The following is a 27,037-nucleotide window of genomic DNA, read 5'->3' on the forward strand; positions in this document are numbered from 1 at the left end:
TGCACAACTCAGACAGGTGTTCCCTGATGTTCTGCAATAAGACACAAGGCACTTGTAAGATTAGACCAACAATTACAATCCAATTGAAAGTGCCCACATCTCTCCAATGATCTAAAAAGGAAAACTGTAGTAGGCATTATGTTTACCTCCTCAAGATCGTTCCATCCCCCAACCTTGTGCACCGTCCGTACAGTTTGGGGGATGAGCTCCAGCTCCATGGCAGGTTCTAATTAGACTAATCCAGTCAAGGTAACCACATCCCTTTGCCAGTGATTAGTTAAGGAAAGGGCATGTGACTCATTTAAAGCCAATGAAGTATAAGGTAACATTTACTAGGGTTTTGGAGGGAAAATCTCCCAGCTTTTAAGGGAAGGCTAGAAAAAGAAGTGGCCCCTCTCTGCCTCTGGACAGTGTGCTGCACAGATGCAAACTGTGAAACCGCTGCCACCACATCACTGCCAGCTGAGGATAAGCCTGCCACATGGAGGAGAGCAGGGCCAAGAAAATCACAGGAAATGGAGAGGGAGCCCCAGATTCAATCAACCCGGAAGCCACCCCACCTTAGACCACCAGCAATATGAGCCAATACAGCTCCTACTGGCCAAAGCCCATTTGAGTCAGGTTTTCTGTTACTTACACCCCAAAGCACATTAGTTGAGGGAGTTCCCATATTCACCTGCAAAATTATAAGATTTTAAATACTCCACAGTCTACAAAGCCATTTAATTGTTCTGATCACAGCAGGAGGGAGTCTTCTTATCCCTCTCTATGTTTTTTGGTTGTAGTTCATCCTCTATAAACGGACACTGAGACTTCATTTTTGCATAAAATTCTTGGTCAGTGTTCTAACAATCCTCAGAATAATGGAAAAATGACTCAATCTAAACTGAATAAAGTTAAGTTCAATTGGGCAAGCAGTAAGTTTGAGGTGGGGAAGTGAACAGTGCAATTGGGTTATATGTAAAAGGCCTTTCTGCAATTCAGTAGGGTAGAATGAGGATGAGGGGTCATACTAGACACCACCTCCACCACCATCATCAGTAAAAATAATGGTTAATATTTATTGGGTTCTTAATTTTATACTAGATACTATAAGGGGCTTTTATGCAACAAATCCTTTAAATTTTTACTTAATTCTCGAAAAAAATCTTATCAAATAACTATTACTGTTAACTCAATTTTACAAATGAGGAAACTGAGACTTAAAAGGATTAAATAATTTTCCCAAGGTTAGGATCACACAGTCATTAAATGGAAGAGCCTCTTATCCAGATCTGACTGACTCCAAATGCCATGCCACCATCTACTGCACCATGCTGGCTCTAATAATGGTATTAGTTCTATTTCTTGAACTCAAGACCTGAAATTCATGTTTATTAACCAACCTATTGGGTAAGTACTTTTATCTTTCCCATTAAATAAATAAGAAAACAGGGCACAGAAAGTTACCCAAGGTCACATAGCTAGTAACACTGTACCTAGAATTCAAAATCTGATTCCTTACCTAATGTCTCTCTGGAAGTTGAAGTAAGGATAGTATAGGCTGTACTTTGAAAGTAGGTGGGCCCTCAAATAGTCCTGTCCCTTGGGTATAAGACTGTGTGTTTCAGTGATGGCATGTACATATGTACATGTATGTGCAGGGGGGTAATAAGTTCATACATGTTTGTGCCAGGTTCCACCTGACCCCTCCCCCAGGCCTGGCTCCTTGTCTTTATGCAGGTCCATGTAGAGGAAGCAGAGCTGTTGTCAGCAGCACTTTCTAACTAAGGACAGTACTGCATGGGGACGGAGTACGCTCTGGCTTGGCACAGCACTCCTGGGCCTCTCCAAGCAGCATCATCACAGAGCAAGCTCTCAGATTGCCCCAAGAGGTAATGGAAAGAAGAGGTGGATCATCCTTTGTGATCTTGTGATTGCCTGATGGGAATGAAGTGATGGCTCTGTTCTGGGAGGAAACTAGGAGGAATGGGAAAAATGAGTCTTGGGACCCTTCCCACCTCTTTCCCTGGCCCCTGGGCTCTCTCTCACCAGCTATACCTCTGTCCCCCAGCTGCCAGGGTCTTCACACCACCCTCTAGCTGTTGCCAAATTCCTGTCTTCACCATAATATTCTACAAAATCCCCCATGATTATGGCAACACTACTCTTCAATCCAAAAAGGAAGATAACTGGTCTGAAAAGAATATTTTTTCTGATTCGCAAATTTATATATAAGAAATGTCTCATCTGGTTATAAAAATTAGTATACCTTTAGTTGTGTTAGCAGATCACCTTCTTTGAAAATATGTAATGATACAAAATGGGAGTGAGAGAATGTCTGGGCCATCAATCATCACACACAAGCTCCAAAGTGGCCCATCCTACCTTTCTTCTGCTTCTTCTCAGACCAAACACAAGTGCCCCAGGGCCAGGCTCTTCACTGGAGATGAAAATCGCTGACATAAATAGGTCCCCTCTAAGGTGTCGGTATTCTAGGGAGCTGGGCCACTTAACAGCCAGGCAGTAATTCCAAGAGGAGTCAAGAAGAGGGGCCTCTGCTAGCAGGCATAAGAAAGACCCAGTGCTTCAAAGTGCAGGGCTGCCACTTCCTCCTGCCACACATCTTTCAAGCATTTTAGCCTGATGTTTCCTACATAAAAATCAGTGCAATTTTCACTGAAACTAGTTGAATCACAGACAATACAGAAGCTCTGTGACAAGAAGCCCTCCTTTATCATATGAATTATAAATATAAACTTCCTTTTTTTGAGCCAAGCACCATACTGGAGGTTTTACAAGCCTTACTAGCCAATCTCCTCAACAATCTTCAAGCTTTTTTTAAACTGAACTGAGTCATTCACTCGTTCATTCAACCATTTACTTATTCAATACACTGACAATAAGCACCTATTACTTGCCCAACATTGTGCCAGGCACCAGAGCTTAAAACAGAAAAGTAAACAGATTCTAACATGAACCTTGATTTGTGCTCAAGTGGAAAAAACAAATAAGGTTCTCTGGGAGGCTATAGAGGGTCTTGGGGAGTTGGGGAGGCTGCCTGGAGGACAGGGTGTTTAAGCTAAGAACTGTGCATCATGTCAGGGTCAGCAAGGCAGGAAGGATGGGAGTTAGGGTGGACTGCAACTGAAACAGTGTGGTCAGAGTAGGCCTCACCAAGAAGGTGACATTTCAGCATATTCGAAATAAGTGAGGAAGTGGCAATTCTGATATAGGGAAGACAGAAAAAGCTGCACAAAGGCCTAATGAGGGAGCATGCCTAGAATGTTCCTTGCTAGGAGCAGCAAGGAGGCCAGTGTGGCTAGAACAGGAGTAGCAGCAGATGATATCAGCGATGTAATGTTGGGGCACGGATCACAGAGGGCCTTTGCCTTTTGCTCTGAGGTAAGTGGGAAGCCTTTGGAGGGTTTTAAGCAGGCATGACACTCCTGTGTAGCTGCTGGTGAGGACAGACTGTGGGAGAGTAGGCGAAGAGGCAGGGAGACCAGTTGGAAGCCATTGCAGCCATAATACAGCAAAGCGTGACCCTCTCAAACCCTGGACAGAGACAGCTTTGCAAAGTGCCTGATCAATAGGAGCTCAATGTACCCCAAGGGAAAACACAGGCCGTCAGGACTGGGGAGAGGCAGAGAGAGAGAGCCCGTGATGGCAACTCCCTATCCCTAAAGCTCCTGTGTCTCCTGAGTGGTGCAGGAGGCCCTCTGAAGATTTCCTGTCTTCAGCACACAACCTTGAGCCAAAGAGGGGCACGGGGATCTTGCCAATGGTCCTAAAGGGGTCTCAAGGCTTGGGCAAGGAGGAGACAGGGTTCACGTATCAGGAGACAAGAGGCTTGGTAGGGCATGGGGATGCTTCAGCCGCTGATGTGGTGGGGGAGAGGTGTCAATGCCCACAGACAAGGAGGGCCCTCTTCCCTGCAGCCACGGCCAGTCTGCAGCCTCCCCAGAGGGTCTGCAGCCCAGATGCCCCACCCCAACGTCAGGCCACATAAGCTTCAGGAAAGGAGGGGTAGCAGGCAGCTGACTGTATATACATCAAAGGAATGATGTATATAATCAAAAGAATGATAAACCATCAGTTAACTAGAAAATCTCTGGCTAGAAATAAGGTAAAACATAAATTTTAAAAGATCAAGTTGTTTTCCACTAAAGTGGCTTGAAACTCAGAAATCTAGCAAGGTTCTGGAAATAATGAATGCTAGATTTTTATAACCTGAGTTTTGTGAAGCAAATTCAAATCTGCTTCACAATGTACCCCTGGTGGGGGGGACCACTGAGATATAGCATAGAACTACAGTAGATCAGATTCCCTATTATTTATCTGGGTCACCTCTACTATTCATCTTTCAAAACACTTAAGGCTAAAATTCAGCAATTAAGGTCTTAAATGTTCAAGGTTACCACTTAGGGCCTCACCTGTAATTTTTACAGTCTAAATGTCCATTACTATGGCATGGGTTTTGTTAGCTTCATCCCAGGCAACGATATCCATGAAATTGTGATTTGTTGTACTAATTATATTTTTACTATTTTAACAGTAAATTCCTTACCAAAGAAAATCATCAAGCATACCACCCTGTGGGAAACATCTAACAAGTCACACTTTGGGAAACACTGTCCTCACTGGCACGTAGTATCTACATAATATTAAACAGTCATCTCAGGTGTTAATGCTGAACATGAGGTGAGAACATTAAAGATCCCCTGAGCTATCTTCCCAGTCCTGCTGGAGTCAGCTCGATCACATTCCCTCCACAGTCATTCAGTCTTTGAACACCTCCATTGACAGGGATTTCACTATTTCATTACCACCCTCCTTCCCCCACCACCCAAGCAACTATTCCAACTTTAGATAGCTCTATTAGGATGATCTTTCTTACTCTGAGCTGAAATCAATGTGTGTCAACACAGAAATCAGTGGTCTGTAAGGAAGCACAATTCATTCACCTGTGGCCACCTGGGACAATCTAGAAAAAGAGGATGTAATCAGCAATAAAAACAACGAAGAGAGGCCAAAAATCAATGTATCTCCTGTCAGAATAGTTCTACGGAAATAACTCAGTGTTTTCTAAATTGACTTAGAAGACCACAAGATTTTTCATTTGCTTTTTTTCCCTTCTACCTCTTTTCCTTTAAAAAAAAAAAAAAAAAAAAAACTCTCTAAGCTTTCTTCCCTGTGAAAAGCTAATTGTAACTTTCCTGCAAGCCAATACTCAGGTTATTTTGGGAAGAATCAACTCCTACAACTTCAGAGGAAGGACAGAGAGGTCACAATACGGGGAAGAATCAAACGATTGAGGGGATGTGGTGGGGGCACTCACTGAAGGACCCAGGTTCATGTGAGGCAGAGGAGATTCTCCCTAACATTTACATCCTCATAGTGTAGACAGAATTTCTGAAGTGAACTTCTACACAGCAGCATTGCCTGGAAGGGAGGAAGGGAGCTCTGTTTCCAGTTGGATCTCCATTGCCTTTTGCCTTTTGGTTCAAGCTGAAAGGCTGATTTTTAGGGGTGGGGCTACAGATTTCAAAGGGGTGTTGGTTTTCGCTTGATGAAGTCAAAGCCAGTGGAAACTATGACTATAGTAGGTCCAGCTGCACTGCTCAGACCTCATTCCTGAAAGTGAGACAGGATGGAAAGTGGTCATAGTGAAAGGTGACCAGGTTGGGTGGGGGTGACAGAGCAATGCTGGTGCTTCATGGAAGCCAGTCCTCCTTTAGCTCATGGAGGGAGGGCACTCCGCACACCCTGCTCCAGCTGCCAGGAGGTGCCTCCAGAGTTCCTGCGCTTTGAATCAGCTTTTCTGGCCCTTCTTGCCCTTCTTCCAGCCCTGGCTTTGCGATTTACTGGCTTAATATCCTTGAGCAAGTCAGCCAACCTCTCCGGGCCTCAGTTTTCTCATCTGCAATATGGAGATAATTGTCCTTTCCTCCAGTAGATTTATTATGAGGGTTAAATAAAATAAACTGTGAGCATGCACTTCCTAAGCTACAAAGCTTATGGAAGAAATTGATGTGATCTTAATCTAATTTAAGGTTTTGGCACCAAAAATAGGTGCAAAGTTTTGTTTTTATTTTGTTTTGCCTTGTTTCTGTTTTTCTGGAAATGGTGATAAAGGGAGAGCTGGTCCTTGCACGTCAAGACTCTTGAGAGAAGGAAGGGAAATTAAACTGCCCATCCTCTCAGCCAAGGCATCTGGGTAGAGCCTGCGGCTTTCATAGATGTTCAGATGGCAGCAGTTTCATTTTACAATTGACCTCAGAAGAGACAGAGGTTGAAGCAACAGCAAAGGGCTGAGCTTCAGAGTGGGGAGAGGAGAAAGAGGCGGCTTCCCCAGGCAGACACTAGCTTAATAAGGTGACATTTGCACATTAGCAGCAGGCTGGCTAATTGATTTGTTCCTGTTACAGGAGCATCTGTCTCTGCAAAAAGGCGATGGCCACCAGCTCTGGCACAGTTGCTAGGAGAGTGTCCAGGATCTCTCAGGTCATTTTTTGCCCTAGCCAATAGGGTAAAAGCATTTTGAGAACCAGGAGAATGCCAATGAGAACTGACTAGAGTACAAGAAGGGTAAGGGCTACATGTGGAAGCCCCAGGGCTGTGGAGCTCAGCAGGGAGAGGGAAGGACAAGACGGGATGAGGGGGAGGGACACCAGGTCCTGGAGCTGGATTCTAAGCATCACCGATGTAGCCCATTCAAAAGTTTTTCTCACTTTCCTCCTTTTTCCTGGAGTCTTCCTAGTGACTTGATGAGAGGCTGAAACACCCGACCCTGGCCAGGCGCAGTGGCTCATACCTGTAATCCCAGCACTTTGGGAGGCCGAGGCAGGCGGATCACTCGAAGTCAGTTCGAGACCAGCCTGGCCAACACGGTGAAACCCCGTCTCTACTAAAAATACAAAAATTAGCCTGGTGTGGTGATGCATGCCTGTAATCCCAGCTACTTGGAAGGCTGAGGCAGGAGAATCACTTGAACCCGGTAGGTGGAGGTTGCAGTGAGCTAAGATCGTGCCACTGCACTCCGGCCTGGAAATAAACAAAAAACTCACCCAGGCAGGGGCCTGGGTTTTGTAAGGGTTCAGGACAGAGTTCCCATCCACCATTATTGTGGTGAGACATAGTAATAGAAGAGAATTCTATAATGTGAGGCCTGCTGGGAGCATGGGAGGCATCAGTGAGGACTGATGCTCTTGACCCTCCCAGAGACATTCTGAGAGCTCCTGTAGACCTCTGCCCTTTTTTACTGTGAAGGTCTGTTTGGTTGCCTCTAGAATTCCCTCATCTGGTGGCAGAAAACCCACCTATCTTCAGGGCTTGGAACTACACTACAAAGCAGGTCTGCAGCTTGCAAGGGAGTCCCAGCTGTTCCATTGGCCAGGTTCGCTGCAGAGGTGTTCAAACCAGGCATCTTCTGCAGGCTGGACAGATGTGTTCCACTCTTAAAATAAAGTAGCTCCAGTCTTTACCCAAGTCCCAGAAGAAGAAGTAGTTAATGGAAATAATTTTCCCAATTTTAAGATTTCTCTCCTGTGATTTCTTTTCCTTAAACTCTTGAGATCTGATACCTCTTGTCTCTATAAGAATGTAGTGGGTAATTTTATCTGTTTTAGCATAAACTATTTATTCTGGGTTGAGGGAATCTCTGTTTCTATGTTATTCCACATTGTTCTACTCAGGACCAGGCTCCAGCAATTACCTTTCTCTTCTGCGTCATCAATTTTTCACTCGTTGGATTACTCCCATCAATGTGCAAACATACTGTTGTTTCTCTCATCTTAGAAAAACCACTTCCTTCATCAGCTATTTCCTGATTTCTTTGTTCTCCTTTGTGACAAACTCTTCAAAAGAGGCATCTCTATTCACTGTCTCAGTTCTCCTCCTCCCATCCCTTCTTACACCAACTTTGATCAAACTTTTCTCCCCACTGCTTTTGTTAAGGTTATCAATGCCCTCCACATTGCTAAACCTAATGACCAATTGTTCTTGTCATGCTTGATGTGGTAGCCAGCTTCCAAGATGACCCCACCTCCTGGGATGTTCACCTTTGTGTGGTCCCCTCCCACACTGTACCAGGGTTGGTCTGTGTAACCAAGAACATTCAGAGGTGATGGCATGACACTACCACAGTTAGGTACAAAAGACTGTGGCTTCCGTCTGGGGTGCTCTCCTGCAGTCTGTCTTCCTCTTGGGCCACTTGCTGTGGGGGAAGCCAGATGCTATGTCATGAGGCCACTCAGATGGCCTACATGGCCAGGAAATAAGGTGCCAAGAACTGCAAGAGTGAGTTTGGAATGGGATTCTCCAGCCCCAGTTGACCCTAGAGATGACTGAGGCCACAGCTAACAACTTAATTTCAACCTGCAAGAGATCTTGAGTCAGGACTAGCCACCTTAGCAACTCCTAGATTCCTAAGTCTTGGAAACTTTGTGAGATAATACATTTTTGTTGTTTTAAGCTGCTAAGTTTTTGAGCGAGTTGTTACACAATGATAGATAGCTAATACACTTGACTCATCACATTATTTGACATAATTGATCACTCTTGCCCCCTTGAAACACTTTCTTCATCTGGCTTCCATGACATCACACTCTCCTGGTTTTCCTTCGACCTCATGGATCACTTCTCAACTTCCTTTGCTGGCTTTTCTTCTTCTGCCTCGATTCTTTAAGCTGGAGGCCCTCATGCCGCTCTTAACCCCAGCTGCTCTTCAAACGCACAAACCCAGGAAGAGGTTCTTGGTACCTGCTTGTTGAAAGTTGCAAACATTTTTTCCAAATACTTGAAATGTAATGGTTTTTAAGGTCTTGAGTCCAAATGAGTACTCACTGCCCCCATCAGAAAAGATGGTGACCTCATCCAGTCATGTGATTTGAATTACCATATATGTTGTCAACTCCGAAATTTATAACTCAGCTCAGACCTTTCTCCCAAATTTCTGACTCATTTAACCAGGTGCCTCCATGACTTCTCTACTTGGATATATAACATACAACTCAAATTCAACATGCCCAAGTGTGAACTCCTAACTTTTCCCATCCAAGCCTGCTTCACAATCTCCTTCTGAATTGATGGCAGCTCTATCCTTCTGGTTGCTCAAGCTGTCCTTGACTCCTATACTTCTCATTCCCCATATCCAATCATCAGTGAATGCTATTAAATCTACCTACAAGATACATAAAAGGATCAAGTCACTTCTCACCATCCACTGCTACCATCCTGGTACAAGCCACCATCATCTCTCATCTGGACACAGCAACAACCTTCTAACTGGTCTCCCTATTTCCACCCTTACCCCTCTACAGTCTATTCTGAACACAGTAACCAATGTGCAGTGTGAGCCTCTTAAATAGGCAGAGCACGTCATTCCTCTCTGCATAGCATCCTGCAATGTACCCTCCCTTCACTTAGAGTGACAGCCACAGCTGACCTCCCAGTGGTCAGCAAGGCCCTGCACCATCTGGCTTCCTGTTACTTCCCAGACTCTACCTCCTTCTAGTCTCTCTTTCCTCTGCTCCAGCCACACTGGCCTCCATGTTGTTCTCGGAACATGCCAGGCTCACTCCCACAGCATTTGCACTGACTGTTTCTTCTGTCTGGAATGCTCTTCCCCTAAATATCATTCTGGCTAAGTCCGTCATCTTCTTCACATATTTGCTCAAATATCACCTTAACAATGATGGCCTATCTTAGCCATCCTGTAGAATCCTGCACACTACCCCACCCTCAGCACTCCCAATCCCCCTTATCCTATTTTCCCCTTTTCCCCCATAGCACTTATCATCTTTCAACACATTAGAAGCTGTATTTGTTTATGATAGTGTATTGTCTATCTTTCCCTGCTAAAATCTAAACTAGAAAAGGGCCGGTATCTATGTCTGTTTTATTTGATGAGATACCCCAAACCCTTAAGGATTTTTGGCATGTAGTCAACACTAAAAATATTTTAGTGAATGAATAAATTATCTGAAATTGTTACAAAAGCCTCACAAAATGTTCTGTATTATCCACATTTTACAGATGAAGAAACTGAGAAAAGGGAATTCACATGTATCAGTCTTACTGTGTGCCAGACACTTTAAATATGCTATCTTATTTAAACCTCCCATTTTACAAGGCTCAGAGAAGTTAAGTGGTTTCCAAAAGTCACATAAGTGGTGAGAAGGCAAACTATGATTTGAACCCAGGTCTGGCTGGAGATAAAGTAAACTCCCCCACCACTCTTCCCATTCTTGTATCAAGCACCTTCCACACACCTGGACTGAGTCAGCAACCAACCGTCCCCTGAGAAGCCACCTTTGGCCAACTGAAGTCACCACATCACACTATTGCAGGGTATCTTACAGGCCCTGTCTAGAGACTAGGAGCCAATCCCTACTTTTCTTCCTATCCCCAGGTTCAGGCACTCAGTCCCACTCAGTCCCACGGTGGCTGACAGTCACACAACATAACCCGAGCTGCTCTTCAAAAGCACAAACCCAGGAAAAGGTTCTTGGTACCTGCTTGTTGAAAGTTGCAAACATTTTTTCCAAGTACTTGAAATGTAATGGTTTTTAAGGTCTTGAGTTCAAATGAGTACTCACTGCCCCCATCAGAAAAGATCACCAGTCCTTCTTGGCCAGGCACGGTGGCACACGCCAGTAATCCCAGCACTTTGGGAGGCTGAGGCAGGTAGATCACCTGAGCTCAGGAGTTCGAGACCAGCCTAGGCAACATTGCAAAACTCTGTCTCTACCAAAAATACAAAAAATTAGCTGGACCTGGTGGCATCTGCCTGTGGTCCCAGCTACTCAGGAAGTGAGGTGGGAGGATCGCTTGAGCCTGGAAGGCAGAGGTTGCAGTGAGCCAAGATCACGCTACTGCACTCCAGCCTGGGTGACAGAGGGAGACCCTGTTTCAGAAAAAAAGGAAAAGAAAAGATCACTTACCCCTCCAACAGTTCCATCCTCAAAGCCTTGAAGACAACATAAAAGACAAATAATGGTAATAATAACTAATGTCCTGTCAGCTTTTACAATAAGCTAGACATTCTTGAATCCTTTACATCTTGTTTAATCCTATGATAATGCTGTAAGGAAGGTACTATTATTAACCCCATCTTACAGATGAGGAAAACTGAGGCACAGATTTATCAACTTTCCTAAAATCCCATAACTGGTAATTGGTAGAGCCAGGCAGCCTTCCCCCACAGCATGCATTTAGCTAATAAGCACATTTCAGCATGAAAGCATGTGGAACATGTAAACAACACCTGCAGCTGTTTATGCCTCCAGCACTCCACAAAGAAAATCCATTCATACTCATGGCAATGCCTGCATTGGCAAACTGACATTATAACTTCCAACACAGATATCTGCAATTAACTCCTTATCATTTCACAGATCTCATTCTTACCTCCCTGAAGAACCAGCCCTACATTTTCCACTAGATCAGTTATGTATTACTCATTGCTAAACATAACATTTCAAAATTGCCAACATCACACAATACCTCCATGCTAAGCTTCCTCAGCCTGCTCCCCATCTCAGCCTCTCTCTTGCCACTGTCTTTTTTTCCAGCTTCCTGTTAATTAGGGGCAGCCTCCCGTCTCTTCATGAGTCACAGTCTCACATTTGGTTCCAATGACTGTATTGCTCTGTCTTATTTCTAAAGCACCTTTTTGGGGTTCTGAGATCACTGATCACACATTTCTACCTGCTCAGCTTCTTCTCCTTTGTTTTATTGAACACTGACTACTTGATCTTTAGGACTGAATACATTTCCATTCCACAGATGTTGGTCAGGCATCCACTGTGTTCCTGCACACAGTGATGACATCTCTGGTGAATACAAAGACTTAATGACTCCCTGTCCCGGCCATGGAAGAGCCTGAAATATTTTTGGAGAGGTAAACTATCCTTCTTTGGCAAAACTATGATCTTACCAAGTAGTAAAAGCAACCTTAACCCTTTCAGGAGCTCTGAGAAGGAAAGCAAGATCCTTGAGTCCTGGAGGAAACCAGGAAGGCTTCCTGGAAGAGGTGAGGTTTGAACCATTCTTGAAGAATGATAGGAATTGAATGAAAGAAATCTTACATGCAAAGGCATGGAGGGTGAAATTAGTAAGTCTTGAGTTGAGCGTCAGGAAAAATATTCCAGTTAGAGAAACATGGAAGGTAAGATTGGATGAGAACCTAAAAGGCTTTAATGCCAGATTAAAAGACACTGGGATTGTATTCTGGAGGTACCAAACTGCCTATTCCTTACCCTTTCTGTGCTGATCTACCACAGACCTCTCTTAAGAATATTCTGTGCTTATCCTCCCGGGCTCAACAGGAGGCCAAGAGAGGCTCTTCCTCATTCACCAATCCCTGGCCCAAAAGAGGTCTGTCCTTCCACTAAACACACACACACACAGACAGAGAGAGAGACAGAGAGAGAGAAAGACAGAGAGAGAGACAGAGACAGAGAGAAGATCTGGAGTGGCAGACCAGATTCCTGTGCTATGGTACTTTCTGACAGACAAATCCAACAGCCTTCTATTCCACCTACGAGCCAAACCCAGTCTGCATAAATAGTTCAGCCAGTGCCTGAAATTTACTGCACCACACTCCTGTCACATCTGTTTCCACCCTTCAGCATTCCCCAGACTCCCTAGAGAACTGGCTCTAGCAAGGTTTGACCACTGGGAGGCCCCAGGGGGAGACTAGAAGAAAGAAAGAAAAGAGGAGCCCGAATATTTCCCCTCTCCCTCTTGGCTCTAGCTGGCATTCGTTGGCCATGGTGGTGTCTCCTTTGCCACTGGAGCTTCCCCCCCAGACAGCCCCTCCCACTGAATTCCCAGCTACCCCCAGGCAGGACTCACCATGGTTGAGTAGGTTCCGGCTTCCAGGGCTTGGGTGCCTCCAGTGTAAACATGGTAACGGCTGCCTGCCCTGGGTTGCCTTCCGTCTCTATTTGTACCTATGCAACCAAATCTTTGTATTAATATTCCCTGCTTGAAATACCCAAAGTTGTTTCACAGCTGGATCCTGACTAATACAGAAATCTACAAAGGGTTTTAAGCAGGGGAGTGGCAGGATCTTAGATTATTTTTTGAAAGATTACTCTGGCTGCTGCAAAAACTGCTGATAAAAGAGGAAAATGAGTAGAATTTTAAACCACCCTTAGGTGAGGCTTTTTCAGTAGTCTCAGCCACAAGTGATGTGCCCAGGGCTCCAGTGGTGGCAATGAATAAAGAGTAAAATTGAGAGTGTTGAGCTCTCTTTTTAAGACAGAAGCTAAGCAATTTGGTGATAGATTGGATGTGGGGAAGATTAAGAAAAGGAGAGAATTGGTGATAACTCCTCCAGATTTTTGGCTTAAGTAACTGGATGGAAATTACAGAGATGGAAAGGTAAGGGCAGGGGCAGTTTGGCGGCCAATCAGCACATCAATCATCTCCTCCTTCATGAAGCCTCGGGCAACTTTCCAACAGGAAGCAATTTCTCCCTCCTTTGTAATCACACAACACTGGAGACACACTATAATTACATAGTTACATGTCCATCTGACTTTTTCCCCTGCTAGAATGCCATGTGTTACAGCTCACTGTATCTCCAACTCTCTGACCTCCACAGCACTTATGGTTCTAGGATGTTGAGCCACAGGGCAAAAGCACCGAGCTGGCAGCCTAACAGAACAGAATCATCTCTAGGCAACAGATTTCAGGCTCAAGCCTCGTACTACACAAAAGCATATGGCTTTCAGCAACCACTCTGAGCCCTCGCTACCAGTCCTTGATGTGCTTCCCTGACTCATGGATTAAATCCACTCTCCTACTTACGGGCAGCTGTCACTGACCTCCATGCCTAGAATTCTTCTCTGTCCAGCCCATGATTCCATCCTTTGTGGCAGGAAGGACACGCAGAAGCTCAACAAATGTCTATTGAACTGAATCAAGCTGTCATGACCAAGCAACAAAAACAACACCTCTCCTTTTACAGGTTCTCTCGACTTCTTTCACTTTCCTAACTTCTCATAAAAAATCAATCAATCAATAAATAAATAAATAAATAAATAAATAAAGTGTCTCCTCTCCTCTCCTGGGTGATCACTGCATTCAGCAGAAGCCCCTCTTAAGGCGGTCAGGTTAGCAACAGTGGGAACCCTGGCGCCATCACTGATCCTGTTCCCTTGGGAAGGTGGCTTAAGCACCCTCCCACTTTGCTCTTCTGAACAGTGGACACACAGCCCTGCCTAGGCTCTGGGGCACTGTCACGAAGAACAGCAATCAATCACACGGCAGCGAAGTCCTCATGCTCTCAGGAAGGAAAGTCTTTCCTGGGAAAAGGAAAACAAGCTTCTCACCAGTCCCATGCCAAAGCACAGTCAGCCTCCTCTAAAATCATCTGTATTGTGGCTGCAGCCACGTCAGTCTCCTCCTTCACTTTCTTCCACTGTCTCTTCATTGATTTTCTGAATTAACCTAAATCTCTGTGTCTTCACTTGAAGTATCTCTTAGGACCTATGCACATCTCTTGTCACATTTCATTCTCTCTTTCAGCTCCTTCTGCTCTAAATCAGCACTGATCTCCTCAGCAGCCCCAGTAACAAAGATTTGCAAGTGCCACTCTGGGTGAAACACTGTGCCAGACATGGCTGATGGAAATGAGAGGCTTGTCCAGCTGGAGCTGAGAGTCCATCTGAGGACATGGGACCAAAAGTAAAACACACACAGACACAAGCCACTACTTGGGACCTCCCTGCGACACACGCATGCAAGAAATTTCTGCTGTGGCACTATTCTCCACATCCTGCATGAAGCCAACCACTATTTTTCTACTTCCTTAGGGTCATGGTACAGTCCATCCTCATTAATTGCAGATTCCTTACTTGTGAATTAGTCTAGTCAGTAACATTGATTTGTAACCCCAAGACCAACACTCACAGCTCATCTGTGGACCTATGCAGGGTGTGAAAAAATTAGTCACCCAACACACTCTTTCTCAGTTGAATTCAGACAGGTAACACGAAGTCTCCTTGTTTCAGCTCTCATGCTGTACACAAGGGTCCCTTTTTTGGTCTATTTAGTGCCATGATTTTTGCATTTTTGCACTTTCTGTTGATGATGGTGCTGCTAAAATGGCCCCAAACATAGTACTGAGTGCTGTCTAGTGTTCCTAAGTGCAAGAAAGCTGCAACGTGCCTCATGGAGAAAATATACGTGTTACGTAAGCTTGGTTCAGGCATGAGCTACAGGGCTATTGGCTGAGAGTTCAATGCTAATGAATCAAAAATGTATATTAAAGAAGATGTCTTTAAACAAAAACATACATGAAACAAGCTTATGGATTGATCATTTGATGAAAATGTTGTAAGCAGAAGCTCAGAGAAACCTAACCCTATACAGTCATGCACCACAAAACAATGTTTCCATCAATGTCAGACAGCATATACAATGATGCTCCCATAAGATCATAATACCTTTTTTTTTTTTTTTTGAGATGGAGTTTCACTCTTGTTGCCCAGGCTGGAGTGCAATGGCGCCATCTTGGCTTACTGCAACCTCCACACCCCAAGTTCAAGCGATTCTCCTGCCTCAGCCTCCTGAGTAGCTGGGATTACAGGCATGCACCACCACATCCAGCTAATTTTGTATTTTTTTGGTAAAGACAGGGTTTCTCCATGTTGGTCAGGCTGGTCTCAAACTCCCGACCTCAGGTGATCCGCCCGCCTCGGCCTCCCAAAGTTCTGGGATTACAAGCGTGAGTCACCGTGCCCGGCCTATAATACCATATTTTTATTGTACCTTTTCTATGCTTATATATGTTTATTAGATACACAAATACTTACCATTGTGTTACAAGGGCCTACAGTATGCAGTGCAGTAACATGCCATACAGATTTGTAGCCTAGGAGCGATAGGCTATACCATATAGCCTGGGTGTGTAATAGGCTATATCATTTATGTTTGTGTATCTGTGATGTTCACAAAATGACAAAATCACCTAGCGATGCCTTTCTCAGAATGTATCCCTGTCATTAACTGACACATGACTGTATTTCCTCTTTGTCTAGAAGCAATGGCTCAGCATTGGCTAATTGAGGGCTCACGGCGACCTTCTAGAACGTTACCGCAGATAAGGAGCACTGACTAACTGGAGCTCTGTAGTCTCCCACGGTTCTCTTAGGCTGTGTCAAAGGAGTGGAACATCTAGAATGATGTTCCAGCGATGGCCATGCTCTGGCTGCTCTGCTAAGACCACTGCTGGGTGCTCCACTCTCCGGGGAGAAACAAATGTCTATCGGCCAAGGTGACCACAGGAATTGAGACCTTATCCTCAGGGCAAATGTTGAAGGAACTCTTAGCTATCATCAAATACCAGTTCACATGAAGGCGGGATGATCAGGCTTGCTTTATAGGGTCCCAAGGGGGAAGGTTGGGACCCAGGAGTGAACACTACAAAGGGCAGATTTTAGCTCAACCTGGGGAAATGTGTTGCAATAGTTAGAGGTCCTGAGGTCAGGAGGGCAGCCTCATATGGTAATGTAGTCCACATCACTGCAAGTGACAACCACCAGAAAGGGACACAAAAAATGCAAGCACTGACTAAATTACATTTGAAAGTCTGTTATTCTATGAAAATACGTTCCCCAAGTAGGAACCAAGACTCTGCCAGGGCAGGATCCCTGTTCCAACACTAAAATTACCACGTCTCCAGTCTCTGTGTACTCTGAAAATGGGGCAACACCATCTGCACTTCCAGTTAGAGAGAACTAGCCCTGGGCACCGTGTCGTGGGCCTTCTGCTGCCACACAAAAGAATGCACTGAGGAGCAGCTCTCCCTCGGGGCAGGAGCTTCATACACCTTTGGCTCCTGTGGCTGAGGGGAGCTGGGGAAGAGGCAGATCATCTATTACCCCCAAATCCATTCAGAGCAATTACTATGAGGACATTTCCTTTTATGCCTCAAGCTGAGCCTAAAACATAAGCATGGAAATAGGCCCTTTTTTAAATCATTTTAAAACTAGAAGCCTCAGTGGGAAAGTGATTTGACTGTCCAGAGAAAATACAGGAATGGAAAGCAAGCTCCCTGTCACTGTAAAGCACTCAAAGGAGCAGCCCAAGTGTTCAGGGTGGTGACAGGTGCCTGCCTTCTGCAGGAAAGCTGAGAACTCCCTCCACCTCACCCCACTCACAGCACAGAAATACCTGAGGGCTGGGCAAATGAGACTCTGGAAGGGCTCCCAGAGGTCACACGGCTTGGCTTCTCATGGACAGACATCCCCTGTGTACTCTCGGAGGGCTGGGGCACACAGACCTCACAGGCAGCCCATCTGCAACACTGGTATCTGCATCCTTGTACTTTCTACCCATCAGCCCAAGGAAATCAGGAGTCAATCAATCAAACAAAAGTTATTCAATGAACTCAGGCCATGTGGCCTGCGATGAGGCAAAAACAAAAGCCCAAGAGCGGTCCCTACTCAAAGCGTGTGCAGACTCATTGAGGAGAAATGGGAACACACATAGTTACCCAATTAACCAAGAGATTCAGTCAGTACAAGAGGCTTCAGTGTTTGGGGAAGGCTTAAGAGTTGCAGAAGGGCCTACATGGGGGTGCAGGAGGAATTTGATTGTATTCTGGATATGATGAGCAGACAATACTGATTTGTACTGTCCATTATGCTAGCTACTAGCCACGTGGAGCTATTTACATTTCAATAAAATACAATTTAAAACTCAGTTCCTCAGTTATACTAGTCACAATTCAAGTGTGCAATAAATAGTTTCCATGGCTAGCTGCTGCCATGTTGGCCAGAGACCAATTTCCATCACTGCAGAAAGTTTTATTGGATGGCTCTGATCCTGATTGTCCTCACCCCCTTCGGTGTCCTTCAGATGACCTAGAATAAACCTCAAACTGCCTACCGTGGCTCAGACAGCCCCTGCCTTGCTCTCAGGACTCATTTTTGCCATTCTGACCTTACACGTGATGTGTGCCAGCCACACTGATTGAGCTTCTTCCTGACCTTCCACAAGCTGCTCCCTTCAGCAGGTAGCTGGAACACCTCCCCTGCCCCATTTGTTGCCAGGCTAACTTCTCACCGTCAAAGTATCCCTTCCCTGGGGTCCCTCCTGACCCCTTGGATAAGAAGAGGTCTCTTGCTTTGCATTGTCAGAGAAGTCTGTACTTAGACCATCAGAGCCCCACTATCAGTTGTTCACTGATTTATACCAAGTGCCTAGAACACTGCCTGGCTCATAGTAAGCTCTCTTTAATGATTTACGAATGAAAGAATGAATGAACAAATAACACTTTGTTAGAATTCCTTGTGTTGTTGATTGTCAACCATCATAGTTTGCAAATTACATGAGAACAAAAATCTTATTTACCTCATTTGCTACTTTATCTCTACTCTCTTCAGTATACATATGGTAGATGATCCAAATTATGAGGAATAAGAGTAAAATAAATGAAGGAAGGGAGGAAGAGAGGGAGGGAGAGAGGAAAGAAAGGAAGGTAAAGAGAGGAGGAAAGGAACAAAGGAAGGAAAGAAGGGAGAAACAGAGGGAGGGAGGGAAGTAAGAGAGGAGAAGAGGAAAGAGGAAGGAAAGGAAGGAAGTGGAGTAGGGAAGGAAATAAAGGTAAGGAAAACAAAAGGAAGGAAGGGGTAGGTGCAGAAATGACGGATTCAAAGTCCCTGCCTTAGGAAACAGGAAAAACAATAGTAATTAAGTAACAGAATAGCTGGAGAGTTCATGGCAGCAAGCCGTCTAGCTTTGGCTATTTACAATGCTAGAACAATCATCTCCCCATCACCAATTCAAGGATGCGCTTATAAAGCTTCCTTGAATATCCCCATCTCTGTCACCTCCACTCCCCAACCCAGTGAAATGAAAAATAGATAGAAGTGCAAATTAAGCTCTTTATTACCATTAGCAGCTGAACACAGGCATCACCTGTCTTGCTGTAATGTGATATTCCATCGGAGATGTTCATAATCATAACCCAATGAGGGAGACTGTGAACCAATTCACTGCCTGTTTTTCAACAGCTTTATATGAAATGATTTTTATTACTTGCACTCGCTAGCTATCTCCAAGGAACTCAAGGCAATTTACAAACTTTTAATTCTCATGACACCCTGGCAGTGTAGGAGGTAAGAGTCTAGAATTTATAGATGAAGGGAGAAGAGCCATGCAACAGGATTAAGTGTCTTCCTCTGCTGAGACAGGAGAGACTCACCCTGTCCCCAGAGCCCGCCCTTTGTAAGCTGAAGGGAGGGTATTTACGGTGATATTCCCAAAATCCATCTCAGCAGAGACATCAGGGCAAAATCTAGGCTGGAAAGAGTGAAGGTAAGTGAAATGGGAGGCAGTAGTGATAGCAGGTATGGGCTTAATCATTGGTAAAGAGGAAAGAGGCAGGAAAGCAGGAAAGATTTCTTTTTTTTATTTTATTATTATTATACTTTAAGTTTTAGGGTACATGTGCACAATGTGCAGGTTAGTTACATATGTATACATGTGCCATGCTGGTGTGCTGCACCCATTAACTCGTCATTTAGCATTAGGTATATCTCCTAATGCTATCAGAGGGCAGAATGGAACATGGCAGGGTCTGGGAGTGGCTTGTACCGGGAACACCAGGAGTGAGGATCGTCCCTTCCAAGATAGGAGGAGAAGCACAAAGGGTGCAGAGAGAGAGCAGATATTTGAAAGGAGCATTTTAGAAAAAGAACCAAAACCAGAAATCGCAACTTTAAAGATGAGGAAGCCAATAACCAGAGAAGAAATGTAACTTGCCTGAGTCACACAGCGAGCTATGATGGAGAGGAAACGAGAACCCTGAGTTCACTCTGCTACCCTACATGGAAAAAGGAAGTAGTGCTTGCTTGGAGGGCCTCCATTTTTTCCCCAATAAAATAGGGTGAAGAAAGATTGGGAGCTCAAGAGAGGCAAAAGAAGATTAGATTTTCCTTCTAAGAATGACACTGGATAATTGGATTTGACATTAGATACTGGGTTTGTCCAGCCACGTTGGTATCCAGCTGAGATGTATACTATATGAATTTTTAGTATAGGTGAATCAGCAGGTATCCCTCACTTTATGGCATAGATACTGCATCTCTGTGTCTTAACACCATACTGATTTCTCATGTACTTCACTGTGCAGTGCAGGTAAACAGGAGATTCTGCTCCATCCAGTCACCCAGGAACCAGACTCCTTGCATCAAAAGCTGTGGTGCCCAATGTGGCAGCCATACCCACGTAGGGCAGTTTAAATGAATTAAAATTAAATAAAGTAAAAAATTCAGTTTTTCAGTCACATTCGCTCCATTTCCAGCGCTCAGTGAGCAGACGATTATCATAGTGGACAGCAGAGGCATGGAAAGTTGCATCGCCGTGGAAAGTTCTGTTGGGCAGTGCTGCCCTCTGCCAGATCTCTGGCATGCAGCCAGCAGGAAATAAGAGAAAAGGCTTGGATGATGATGTAGGAGGTTTTGTGGGTCAGGTCTGGAGGTGCCACACATCCCTTTTGCCTACGCTCCATAGCCAGAGTTTGGTCACATGTTCATACCCCATAAGGGAGGCAGGGAAATGTAGTTGAGCTGTGTGCCCAGGAAGAAAAGGAAATGGGTTTAGTGAGCATTTGCCAGTTTCTGCCACAGTATATTCTAGCAAATTCCTAAAATAAAAACCTAATTTCCCAACTGAGTTCTGGAACAAAATCAGATTGATGATCCTAAAAGGAGAGTATCTCCCCACAGACCATTTTAAATTTTAAATGAGGAAGAGTTAAGATGGTGGTCAGGCTCCTGCTCAGTCAGAGTTTTCTAAAGGCATTTGCCACACACATACTTTCTTAGTTCTAAGCACTCCCAACTGCTCCGTTTACTACTTCTGCTTCCTTTCTGCCCCCGCTTGTCTCATCATCATACCTGTGTAGAGATAAATGAATCAGCATTCACCAGGGAATCTTAGTTCCCTTCTAATTTTTCTGTGCACCTACCATGTCCAAAGGATGTATTTGACCTTGAATGAGTTCAATTAAACAACCTTCACTGGACTGTGCTATATGCATGAGCTACATGCAAGTGGGGCTGTGGGGAATAAAGAAGTGAAAGACACTGTAACTCAAGGAAAGTTGGAAGTAAGTATAGCAATTGGGCTGAGATAAATGCCTGAAAAGAGATACCAATGGGGAAGTTCAAAGGAATGAGAGATGCGGTCACAGGAGGAAAGCAGAGAAAGATCCCATTAAGGAGAACACATTACAATATGGACTGTGAACACAGCCTGATTTGAACAGGCTGGAATGTGGGGAGGAGGTCCCCAGAAGAGGAGGCAGCTGTCCTGGCCTTGTCTTAAGACAAGATGGCTGGCTGTGTACTCAGAGCCAGTCTCTGGAGAGGAGTCACTTCTCCAGCTTCATCCCACCACCTAAGCCTCCGCCCCTTCTGCATGAGTCCCACTTTACAACACAGGAACCACCATTCCCTGCATCTGACTAGCAAGATAAGACCAGATCACCTGGAGCAGAGCACCTGAGCAATGGGCTGAGCTAAAGGTTGGGTCAAGCCATGCCCTTAAAGGAAACATTGATTATGAAGCACACGGGAAGTTTTAAAGGACCACACACATTTGAGAGAAGATTGTTATTGCTATTTGCTAAGGTATTTGTACACAGCAGAGTGGAAAATAAGGTGGTTGGTCAAGGAGTAATATTAGGCCATCCCTAACTCACTTCCAACTCTAAAATTTCAAGGCCCAAATGATTTGGTCATCAACAAGATTCCTAGACACACTGGGTTTTATCAAATCCTGCTCTTTCTACCTTAAATTCTTCCTCTCCACTGCCATTAACCTAGCCCAAGTCACTGGATGCACCTGAACCATTCAAAGAACATCTTAGCTGATTTTGGCTTCCACTCCTCCCCACTCCACAAGCACTTGTTCGCTTGCAGCCAGAGTGACCTTTCTAAAAACCCATTGATAACTTTCTATTGTCCTGAAAATAAAATCTAAACTCACCACAGCCTACCAGCCAAACCCAGTCTCACACTACCTTCCTCTCTCTTACCAACTCTAGCCACACTGCCCTCCTGAACTGTTCCAAGAACAGTTTGGGTCTTTCTCATCTCAAGGCCTCTGCAATCACTGTTCCTCAGCCTGGAACACTTTTCCCCCTCATCTTCATATGGCTGGCTCAGCTCAAAGGGCACCATTTTGGATGACCTCAATTGCCCTATCCCAAATAGCCCCTTCCCTAGTTACTGTTCCAGCCTAGGGGCTGTTCCCAGGCTTCTCTTCCCTTGCTCCATGCTTTCTGGCCAGAGATCTCATCTACTCTCCTGCCTTCTGCTCTCACCTCCATGCTCATGTGCACATTTTCGTGGTAGCATTCATCTCTCTGCAGCTGTAGTTCCACATTCTCAACTAGCTCCTGGGTTTTCTCAGCTATATGTTCCCAACTATATGTTCCCTACATAGATTTGGGAAAATAGAATTCACAATCTTTTACAAACCAGCTCCTATTCCTTTCTTATTTCTGCTGATCTGACCACCACACTTCTAGTTTCACAAGCTTACAACCTCACAGTTATATGTGATTAATTCCTTGTATAGAATTAATAACTATTCTATAGTATTGTACAGCATATAAAGGGCTTTCATGTATCATCTCACTAATCACTGAAGTTTTCATTACTATGTTAACAGCTTTATTGGAGTAGAATTGAGTACAATATGAAACATTACCAAAATCAAGATAATGAACATAGCTATTTTCCCAAAAAACTTCTTTGTATGTATCCCTTGGCAATCTTCCCCTTACCCCTCCCCACTTCCTCATCTTCTCCACGCAATCATTGATATGCTTTCTGTCACTATATATTAATGTGAATTTCCTAGAATTTTATGTAAGTGGAATCATATATTACATACTCATTTTTGCCTGGCTTCTTTCAGTCAGCATACTTATTTTGAGATCCATCCCATGTTGTAGCTCATATCAATAGTTCATCCCTTTTTATTGCCACGTAGTATTCCATTGTGTTGATATATGGGTTTGTTTATCCATGCATCTGTTAATGGATATTTCAGTTGTTTCATTTTTTGCTATTATAAATACTTCTATGAACACTCGTGTACAGGTCTTTATATGGACATTTTTTTTTTGAGATGGAGTCTCACTCTTGGTGCCCAGGCTGGAGTGCAAGTGGCACGATCTCAGCTCACTGCAACCTCCACCTCCTGGGTTCAAGCGATTCTCCTGCCTCAGCCTCCTGAGTAGCTGGGATTACAGATGCCCATCACCACGCCTGACTAATTTTTGTATTTTTAGTAGAGATGGGGTTTCATCATGTTGGCCAGGCTGGTCTCGAACTCCCGACCTCGTGATCCACCCGCCTTGGCCTCTCAAAGTGCTGCTGGGACAGGCATGGGCCACCGTGCCCAGCCTATATGGACATATACTTTCATTATCCTTGGGTAAATTATTTTGGGTAAAATGGTTATATCATTTTGTAGGTATATGTTTAATTTTTTTAAAAACTGCTAAACTGTTTTCCAACATAATTCTATCATTTTGTATTCCCATTATTAGTGTTTCAGAGTTCCATTTCTTCCACATCCTCACTAACACTTCATACCATCAGTATTTTTAATTTTAGCTTTCCTAATAGACATGTAGTGGTGCCTTGTTAAGGTTTTAATTTACATTTCTTAACAACCAACAATAGTGAGTGTATTTTAATGTGCTTATTTGCCACTTGTTTGAATTCAGTTTGCTGAAATTTTGTTTCAGCAAACAGACTATTTTTGCAATTATGTCCATGGGGGATGTTGATTTGCAGTTTTCTTTTCTTATTATATCTTTTGTCTGGTTTTGCTATCAGACTTTTCTGTTTTCTATGTAATTGATTTTAGCTTTGATCTTTATTATTTTCTTGTACTTACTTTGGGTTTACTTTGCTCTTCTTTCTATTATTTCTTAAGATGGAAGCTGAAGTCACCACTTTGAGATGTTTCTTCTTTTCCAAAATAAGCATTTAGTATTATAAAGTTTGTGTCTTTATTATTTGCAGTATGTTTCTTGTAGGCAGGATGTAGTTGGGTCTTGTTTTATCCAATCTGACAATGTCTCTTTCAACTGCAGTATTTATTGATAAGTTTTTTCCTCTTTTTCTGCCTTCTTTTGGATAAACTGAATATTTCATATTGTTCTATTTTATTTCCATTATTGGCTTATTACCTACAACTCTCTGCTATTTTAATGGTTGATTTAGGATTTATAATATATATATCAAATACATATTATATTTAAATATATATTAAATATATTTACCTTATGATATATATAAATATATATATATATCTTATGACAGTCTACCTTCCCACTACTTTAAAGATGTTGCCACTGCCTTCCCATTTGCATTGTTTCCAAAAGAAATCTGCTGTCATCCTTACCTCTGTTCCTCTATCCATAATGTGGCTTTTTCTCTGGCGGCTTTTAAGATTTTCTCTTTATCATGTGCTATGATCTAAATGTTTCTGTCCCCCTCAAATTCATATGTTGACACCTAATCATGAATCTGATATTAGAAGGTGAGGCCTTTAGGAGGTGATTATATCATAAGGGTAGAGACCTTATGATTGGGATTAGCCCTCTTATAAAAGAGATCCCAGAGAGCTAGCTAGCCCTTTCCATCAAGTGAGGACACAATGAAAAGGGCACTGTCTATAAGCCAGAAAGTGGGAACTCACCAGACACCAAATCTGCCTTGATCTCACGTTTACCAGCCTACCAAATTGCAATAAATAAATGTTGTTTATAAGCTACCCAGTTTGCGGTATCTTGTTAAGGCAGCTCAAACCGACTAAAACATAGTGGTTTTGATTTGATATGCCTTGATTATGCAATTTGATTATAATGTGCCTTGGTATAGTTTTCTTCATGTTTCTTTTGCTTGTGGTTTGTAAGCTTCTTGAATTTGTAGATTAATAGTTTTCATTAAATTTGGAAATTTTCAGCCATTGTTTCTTCAAATATTTTTTCTCTCCTTTCTGTCTCTTCCTTTGTGGATTCCAGTTGCATATATACCAGGCTGCCCAAAGTTGTTCCACAGCTTACTAATGCTCTGTTCTTTTTTTAAACACTTTTCCTTTGTCTTACTTTGCATATTTTTATTGCTATGGACTTGGCCTCTGTTTATTTCCCATGTCTCTACTTAACTTTTTGAACGTATTTAATACAGTTATAATAATGATTTTAATGTCCTTGTCTACTAATTCTTACATTTACCTCAATTCTGATTGACTTATGTCCTCATTATGGGTGTATTTTCCTGCTTCTTTGCATGCCTGGTAATTTTTGACTAGAAGGTAGACATTGTGAATTTTACTTTATTGGATGCTGGAAATTATTTCCCCATAAATATTTGTGAGCCTTGTTCTGAGATCTAATTACTTGGAAACACTTCAGTCCTTTTGTATCTTGCTTTTAAATTTTGTTTTGCAGAATCAGAGTGATGTTTACTCTAGACATAGTTTTTCCCCACTACTGAAGAAGACCTTTCTGTGTACTCTACCAACTGTCCTTGAATCTTGAGGTTTCCAGTCAGCCTACTGAGAATAGGCACTATTTATGTCTCTGTGTGAATTCTGTGCACTGTTACCTCTAATCCTATCCAGCAGTTATTTCCCCAGCCTTGGGTAGTTTCCTCACATACATGCACTTACAAGTACTCAGCTGAATACTTAAAAGGAATCCTTTCCAAATCTCTAGAGTTCTCTCTGTGTACAAGTCTCTCCTGTCTGTCACTTTGTCCTGTAAACTCTAATCTCTTTGGTCTCCCTGGGCTCTCAGCTTTGTCTCCTCAATTCAGGGAGTCTGCTGGAATCTACCTGGGTTCCTATTCCCTGAAATGCAGCCTGGAATCTCTCTCAAGACAGTAAAGTAAGGCAATCATGGAGTTCACCTCATGTGCTTGCCATCACTCAAAGATTACTGTCCTTTTTTGCCTGACGTTCAAGATCTTGCAAACTCTTATCTTATATACCATGTGTGATTTTTGGTTATTTCAGGTGGGAAGTTCAATATGGTCCTTTTTGCTCCATCTTGGCCAGAAGCCAGATCTCTGTCATTATTATTACACCTATATCACAAATAAGTAAATTGAAGGAAGGATCAGTCCAAGCTTCCAAATTGTAAGTCGTCTCAAATCCCACAACAAGTCTAGCACTAAATTCTATCAATTACTCCCTTTTTACCCATTTCTATTACCATCACTATAGTTAAAATCTTAATGGTCATCTGAATTACCAAAATAATTTCCGATTAACTAAATGATGAAGGACAAAACTATGTGCATTTTATTTATGTTTATAGTTGCTAGCAGCTCCTGCACGTTGTTAGGGTTCAATAAATACAAAGAGAATGGATAGTGTATTATTAAGAGTATGGAATGCTGGAGCCAGACTGCCTGAGTACAAATACTAGCTCATTGTATTTGTTTATTGGCTATATGATCTTGGGCAAGTCATTTAACCTCATTATGCATTCATTTTTTACTGTAGCACAGGAATTATTATAGTATCAATATCAGAAGTTATTGTGAAGATTAAATGATTTAACATAGGTGAAGTGCATAGAACAGTACCTGATACACAGTAAACATTATTTAAGTGTTAGCTAATATTATGGGCTTGAATTGAACTGGTCTCCTTGCTTTCAATTTCTCCTCCCTTTAATTTATCCTCCAGAAGATAATTATTTTAGAAGATGCTTCCTGAATTTTAAGTTTTATCCTATTTCATCCCTGCTGTAAAACCCTTGATGGCTCCCCACATAACCTCCAAAGTGATCCTGCTCTTTAACCCCAGCATTCATCTCTAAACACATCTCTCTACCACCACAAATACCATATGAACTCTTTGCTACAATAATATCGATTCATTTGCCAGACCCCAAACAGGTCTTTATTCTGGCCTTTGTTCACACAATCACCTCCACTTAGAATTCCAGAATTCTAGCATCTCCCCTTCCACCCAACTCTACCCCTGATCAAATTCCTAT

General features: G+C 43.2%; 1 protein-coding gene and 1 long non-coding RNA gene across 2 annotated transcripts in view; one reads left to right on the plus strand and one right to left on the minus strand.

Annotated features, from left to right (window-relative positions):
• Positions 1-27,037, minus strand: part of CACNA1E (calcium voltage-gated channel subunit alpha1 E) — a 497,630-nt gene that overhangs the window by 411,237 nt on the left and 59,356 nt on the right. The window lies entirely within an intron of this gene.
• Positions 1,737-11,855, plus strand: LOC129527984 (uncharacterized). Its single transcript, XR_008673104.1, has 3 exons — positions 1,737-1,874; positions 4,538-4,683; positions 11,770-11,855. It is a non-coding gene; the product is annotated as an uncharacterized lncRNA (long non-coding RNA).

This window comes from Gorilla gorilla, chromosome 1 (genome assembly GCF_029281585.2).
Source record: "Gorilla gorilla gorilla isolate KB3781 chromosome 1, NHGRI_mGorGor1-v2.1_pri, whole genome shotgun sequence".
Taxonomy (NCBI): domain Eukaryota; kingdom Metazoa; phylum Chordata; class Mammalia; order Primates; family Hominidae; genus Gorilla; species Gorilla gorilla.